Below are 7,889 nucleotides of genomic sequence, written 5' to 3' on the forward strand. Positions count from 1 at the left end.
GGGAGTTGTATATGTGTAACACGGGAGGGGGCCTGTTCTATGTGGGTGACACGGGAGGGGGAATTGTATATGTGTAACACGGGAGAGGGCCTGTTCTGTGTGGGTGATACGGGAGGGGGAGTTGTATATGTGTAACACAGGAGGGGTCCTGTTCTATGTGTGTGACACGGGAGGGGGCCTGTTCTATGTGGGTGACACAGGAAGGGGCCTGTTCTGTGTATGACACAGGAGGGGGAGTTGTATATGTGTAACACAGGGAGGGGGCCTGTTCTATGTGGGTGACACGGGAGGGGGAATTGTATATGTGTAACACGGGAGAGGGCCTGTTCTGTGTGGGTGATACGGGAAGGGGAGTTGTATATGTGTAACACGGGAGAGGGCCTGTTCTGTGTGGGTGATACGGGAAGGGGAGTTGTATATGTGTAACACGGGAGAGGGCCTGTTCTGTGTATGACACAGGAGAGGGAGTTGTATATGTGTAACACAGGGAGGGGGCCTGTTCTATGTGGGTGACACGGGAGGGGGAGTTGTATATGTGTAACACAGGGAGGGGGCCTGTTCTATGTGGGTGACATGGGAGGGGGCCTGTTCTGTGTATGACACGGGAGGGGGAATTGTATATGTGTAACACGGGAGGGGGCCTGTTTTATGTGGGTGACACGGGAGGGGGAATTGTATATGTGTAACACGGGAGGGGGCCTGTTCTATGTGGGTGACACGGGAGGGGGAATTGTATATGTGTAACACGGGAGGGGGCCTGTTCTATGTGTGACACGGAGGGGGGCCTGTTCTGTGTATGAAACAGGAGGGGGAGTTGTATATGTGTAACACGGGAGAGGGCCTGTTCTGTGTATGACACAGGAGGGGGAGTTGTATATGTGTAACACAGGGAGGGGGCCTGTTCTATGTGGGTGACACGGGAGGGGGCTGTTCTGTGTATGACACAGGAGAGGGAGTTGTATATGTGTAACACAGGGAGGGGGCCTGTTCTATGTGGGTGACACGGGAGGGGGAATTGTATATGTGTAACACGGGAGGGGGCCTGTTCTATGTGGGTGACACGGGAGGGGGCCTGTTCTGTGTATGATACAGGAGGGGGAGTTGTATATGTGTAACACGGGAGGGGGCCTGTTCTATGTGTGACACGGGAGGGGGAGTTGTATATGTGTAACACGGGAGGGGGCCTCTTCTATGTGGGTGATACGGGAGGGGGAGTTGTATATGTGTAACACGGGAGGGGTCCTGTTCTGTGTATGACACAGGAGGGGGAGTTGTATATGTGTAACACAGGAGAGGGCCTGTTCTATGTGTGTGACACGGGAGGGAGAGTTGTATATGTGTAACACGGGAGGGGGCCTGTTCTATGTGTGTGACACGGGAGGGGGAGTTGTATATGTGTAACACGGGAGGGGGCCTGTTCTATGTGGGTGACATGGGAGGGGGCCTGTTCTGTGTATGAAACAGGAGGGGGAGTTGTATATGTGTAACACGGGAGGGGGCCTGTTCTATGTGTGACACGGGAGGGGGAGTTGTATATGTGTAACATGGGAGGGGGAGTTGTATATGTGTAACACGGGAGAGGGCCTGTTCTGTGTGGGTGATACGGGAAGGGGAGTTGTATATGTGTAACACGGGAGAGGGCCTGTTCTGTGTATGACACAGGAGAGGGAGTTGTATATGTGTAACACAGGGAGGGGGCCTGTTCTATGTGGGTGACACGGGAGGGGGAGTTGTATATGTGTAACACGGGAGAGGGCCTGTTCTGTGTATGACACAGGAGGGGGAGTTGTATATGTGTAACACAGGGAGGGGGCCTGTTCTATGTGGGTGACATGGGAGGGGGCCTGTTCTGTGTATGACACGGGAGGGGGAATTGTATATGTGTAACACGGGAGGGGGCCTGTTTTATGTGGGTGACACGGGAGGGGGAATTGTATATGTGTAACACGGGAGGGGGCCTGTTCTATGTGGGTGACACGGGAGGGGGAATTGTATATGTGTAACACGGGAGGGGGCCTGTTTTATGTGGGTGACACGGGAGGGGGCCTGTTCTGTGTATGACACAGGAGAGGGAGTTGTATATGTGTAACACAGGAGGGGGAGTTGTATATGTATAACACGGGAGGGGGCCTGTTCTATGTGGGTGACACGGGAGGGGGCCTGTTCTGTGTATGACACAGGAGAGGGAGTTGTATATGTGTAACACAGGGAGGGGGCCTGTTCTATGTGGGTGACACGGGAGGGGGCCTGTTCTGTGTATGATACAGGAGGGGGAGTTGTATATGTGTAACACGGGAGGGGGCCTGTTCTATGTGTGACACGGGAGGGGGAGTTGTATATGTGTAACACGGGAGGGGGCCTGTTCTATGTGTGTGACACGGGAGGGAGAGTTGTATATGTGTAACACGGGAGGGGGAGTTGTATATGTGTAACACGGGAGGGGTCCTGTTCTGTGTATGACACAGGAGGGGGAGTTGTATATGTGTAACACAGGAGAGGGCCTGTTCTATGTGTGTGACACGGGAGGGAGAGTTGTATATGTGTAACACGGGAGGGGGCCTGTTCTATGTGTGTGACACGGGAGGGGGAGTTGTATATGTGTAACACAGGAGGGGGCCTGTTCTATGTGTGTGACACGGGAGGGAGAGTTGTATATGTGTAACACGGGAGGGGGCCTGTTCTATGTGGGTGATACGGGAAGGGGAGTTGTATATGTGTAACACGGGAGAGGGCCTGTTCTGTGTATGACACAGGAGGGGGAGTTGTATATGTATAACACGGGAGGGGGCCTGTTCTATGTGGGTGACACGGGAGGGGGAGTTGTATATGTGTAACACAGGAGGGGTCCTGTTCTATGTGTGTGACACGGGAGGGGGCCTGTTCTATGTGGGTGACACGGGAAGGGGCCTGTTCTGTGTATGACACAGGAGAGGGAGTTGTATATGTGTAACACAGGGAGGGGACCTGTTCTATGTGGGTGACACAGGAGAGGGCCTGTTCTGTGTATGACACAGGAGGGGGAGTTGTATATGTGTAACACGGGAGGGGACCTGTTCTATGTGGGTGACACAGGAGGGGGAGTTGTATATGTGTAACACGGGAGGGGGCCTGTTCTATGTGGGTGACACGGGAGGGGGAGTTGTATATGTGTAACACGGGAGGGGGCCTGTTCTATGTGGGTGACACGGGAGGGGGAGTTGTATATGTGTAACACGGGAGGGGGCCTGTTCTATGTGGGTGACACGGGAGGGGGAATTGTATATGTGTAATACGGGAGGGGGCCTGTTCTATGTGTGTGACACGGGAGGGAGAGTTGTATATGTGTAACACAGGAGGGGGCCTCTTCTATGTGGGTGATACGGGAGGGGGAGTTGTATATGTGTAACACGGGAGGGGTCCTGTTCTGTGTTTGACACAGGAGGGGGAGTTGTATATGTGTAACACGGGAGGGGGCCTGTTCTATGTGGCTGACACGGGAAGGGGCCTGTTCTGTGTATGACACAGGAGAGGGAGTTGTATATATGTAACACAGGGAGGGGATCTGTTCTATGTGGGTGACACGGAAGGGGGAGTTGTATATGTGTAACACGGGAGGGGGCCTGTTCTGTGTGTGACACGGGAGGGGGCCTGTTCTATGTGTGTAACACGGGAGGGTTCTACTCTGCTGGGATTCCTTCTAACTCTGGATCTATTATCTGCATTAGCAGATTTACGCATCTGCTAAAGTGAAGTAGAGGTTGGGAGATTTCTGGGCTGTGGAACTTGGTGAGCGTCTCAGACCACCGAGCCGCATCCTTCTTTCCCACCCTCCCCAAGAAAGCAGGTGACAGACGATTCAGTGGTCCCGTCCCACCCGTATGCTCGCTTCTCTCAGCCCCACCCTAGGACTGAAGCCTCGATTAGAATTCAAAATGGGAAGCTGACCCTCCGCTCGGCACTTGGAATTCCGAAAGCGCATGCGTTAGGGAACAGCCAAGGCTGAGTAGGGTAAGCGTAGCCTGTGCCCCTCCCTACTCTGTCCTATATATAGACAGTAAACATCCAATGAGTGAGGAGCGTTTTGACCTATCAACAAACACCCTGATCCCCGTCGCACCGCCCGTCACTGCGGCAGCGCCTTGTATCTAGCGCCCCCTCTCAGTGCTGTGAGGAGTAGCAGGGATTAGTGCTCGGGCAGGAGAGTGCTCTCAGCCCCGCCGCAATCTTTTACTCCTTTAGCATTTCCAAACACACGATATATCGCAACCGTGACCCTCTCCTGGCACCGTGTGCCACGAGGTGTGAGAGAGGCAGCGGCCTACTTTTTTAGAGTGAAGAGACGGATTGTGAAAGGCAGGACCACAGGCATGGTGGAAAGGGAGGGAAGAGAAGAATAGCATTGAGAAGGCAAGGGCTGGCTGCCACGTCTCTGCCGATCTCTCGGGGTCCTTCCGGTGTTCTGAAGCCGGGGCAGGGGTATGCATCCCTAAGGATGTCCCTGGGACTGGGCACTTGGGGTATCGTCCAGCGGTCCCTTGCTAGTTCCTCTTGTGGGCCATCTCCTCAGGAATTCTGCCTTCCAAGCCTTCTTGTTGAGGTTGGGAAGGGGGAACCCCACAAGTTTGGGGTCCCAGACCGGTGTCTCGAGGTGTCTCAAAAGAATTCGCAACCCATCTGTTAGTCAAGGGGCAAAGTTTTATTGCAATAGTAATTATAAGGCCATTAAAAAAAAAAAAAAGCGAGCTGGACTTCTAAGGGAAGCCAGAAGAGACTTATCTAGCATAGATAGGCTAATTCTATGGCTCAAGGGTAGGAAGAGGGAGTAGTGGTTCTCACTGACCAGATTATTACTGGAAGATTACCAGTCACCCATGAATTGAGTGGTTTTACTGTTGTCTCAGGAGTTTCTTGTGGGACTTTGCTGAGGTTGGAAGCTATTTGATTAAGGAGTGGTCAGAATCAGACTTTGGTTATCCGAGTTTCCTGAGGCAGGAAATCTAGAATCACTGACTTATTGCCAGAACAGAAGCCCCCCTAAAATCAGGGAGCCTCAAAATCATATTACATCATTCTTACCTGGAGATCTTTTTTCTAAGTAGCTGTAATATCTTTCTTCGTCCACTACTGTGTTTTCTCGACTCAGCTACTCTAGACTCCAAATCTGACGTCTGGGACCCTCTCCTTGAGACCCTCAGAATTAATGGTCAGGGGCCCTCTTGGCTGCACAGCCTATTCTGCCAATGAAGAACTTACTGTCACATTTTTCTTCATCTATCAAAAGTGGGTAAAAAGTATTGAGAGAAGGCAATCACGTAACTGGGAAGCCTCTTTTCAGTTTATTCAAGATACGCAAAGAACTGATGAATATTTATAAGAACAAGAACCATTCTCTAATAGACAAAAATCGGCAAAGTACAACTAGTTCTCAAAGTAAACTATCAACAACCACATAAAACTATTCAAAAGTAATAATAAAACATGCAAGTTAACACAACTCTGAGGTTCTACCTCACACCCATTCGATTGGCAAAAAGGGCAAAAAAAGAAAATAGCAATTGTTGGAGGGTCTTTGGGAGGATGAGAACATTGATATGCTGATAGTGGAACTGTGAAATGGCCCAGTTTTTGAGGAAAGCAATTCGAAACTATAGCCTCCAAAATCATGAAACTGTAGTTACCAGTTGATTTCACAAAACCATTACTAGATTCATATTCCAAATTGATCAATGTTAGAAAGAAGGGTTCCAAATGCACAAAATAAATTTATTATGATTTTTGTTTGTTTGTTTTAGAAAAGAACCAGAAATAAAAGAAGGTATCCACCAATTAGGGAATGACAAATTATAGCATTTGAATGTAAATGCATCATAAAAATTAATGAAAAGGATAGATTTAGAGAAACCTGGGAAAACTTGAATGAACTGATAGAGAGTGAAGCAGAATTAAGAGAATAATTTTTGTATTGCCTAGAGCATTGTAAAGGAATATTACTTTAAAGATTTCAAAACTGTCATGGATACTATAAATTAATCACCACTTGTGATGACTGATGAAGAAGTATGCTTCCCACCTCTTTGCAGAGAGTTAATATATGAAAAAATATATGATAGGTACAGAATAAGACATCTTTTGAGACATGGCCATTATAGTACAAATTATTTTATTTGACCACACTTATTTGCTAAAATGATGGGCTTTTATTGGGGCAGGGTAGAGTGTTGTAGCGACAGAATGGGAGGGAATAAAAGTGATGTTAAAGCATATGTTCTGGGGTTTATTCACTCAACTCTCATTCACAGTGGCAAGTCAGGTTCAAAAAGGTCCCTACTATGCCTCCCAACAGGGTACTAGAGGTTATTGCTTCTCCCTTATTGCTTTTAAGTATTTCTCTTATGCTACTAAAGTTCTGAATTTTGATGACTATATTTCTAGTGGTTTTAAGCTTAGGAATCCTCTCTGATGAAAGCCTATGAATGTACTTTAATTTTTGTGTACAAAATTTCTGGTCCATTTTCTTGTATGAATATTGTAATACAATATCTGGAATCTTTGTTTATTCATATTTTAATGATTCTCAGATTGTCTACATTGTAGGGCCAAGTCCTCTAGTTCTGTTGCTCTGATTTGGAAGGGTTTTAAATTTAGTTATATAGTTTTGCAAATCTGTTTTCTTCTTTTATCTCTCTATTTTTGCCTTCCATGTAAATATTTTCTATTGAATCAAAATGTCATTCTCAAGCTTCTCTTTTAAATTATTTTAAATATATGTACATTAAAGTACTATCCTTCCGTAGGGAGCAATTTGGTATTAAAAGGATAAGAATAAAGAAATATTACATAAAGAAAAAAATTAATTCAGCAAAAGATATGAGTGGAAAAAGAAAAGGTGTCTTTCAGGATAAATAGTTTAGAAAAAGAAAAGAATTTTGGTTCAATAAAAACTACTAAAAACACATGGTTTTCAGAGAGGATGCAAGTAGTTTGGAACAAAAATAAAACCCACAGCAAAAAAGATTTAGAATTATGCCTCTTTTGCATGAATAATTTTAAGGTTTACAGGAGTGGAGAAAATTATATTTATTTATAGAAGATTGATAATCTGAGCATAAAAACAAGTTTCCATAAACTATGGAAGAGGATCATTTTGAGAACTGGCAAATGATGGAGCTAGCAAGGCATTGTACTCTTTAATTTCATTTGCATGTAATTGTTTTAAGAATTAAGATGGAAAAATCACAAAAGAAAAAAATCATATAACTGTTTAGAGACAATGGGATGATTAAACAAGGATTTTATTTCAAAGGGGTTATTTGGTGAGTTTTTGCCATATTAAGTGACAGGTACCAGAGAATACTTATTTAATGCCCTGAAAGTGTGGCAAAGCATAGTTGGTGAAGTCAAGAATAGTCAGGAGAGGAAAGACTTACCTGAATATAGAGAAGTGGACTTTACTGGACCTGTATGAAAAATAGCAGCCAGAGCCATCAACTCACTACATGAGGCTTTTTCTAACAAGAAGACTTATCAAACAAGAAGATATCAAATTTGTTGAAGAGAAATTGAAGCTCAGGATAAAAGAGTTTCATTTACAGCAAGTACCCTTCAGCATTAAAAGTTTAGGAGAAGAGAAACCTCTTAAGAAACAAACAGCTTGTTGCTCTTTCTGACCAATAGTTTGAGAAAAGTCTGGAAGACATATAAAATATAGCTAAATTGCAAACCTATATTGGATTACTTAATATCTGGGGTGGGGGAGAAAAATTTGAAACAAAGTTTTGCAAGGATGAATGTCAAAAACTATCTTTGCATATATTTTGAAAATTAAAAGCTATTATTAAAATTTTCTTTAAAAGAATGCTATCCAATTTGGAATTATGCCCAAAGAGTTATCAAACTGTGCATACCCTTTG

Source organism: Antechinus flavipes, chromosome 1 (genome assembly GCF_016432865.1).
Source record: "Antechinus flavipes isolate AdamAnt ecotype Samford, QLD, Australia chromosome 1, AdamAnt_v2, whole genome shotgun sequence".
NCBI classification, from domain to species: Eukaryota; Metazoa; Chordata; class Mammalia; order Dasyuromorphia; family Dasyuridae; genus Antechinus; species Antechinus flavipes.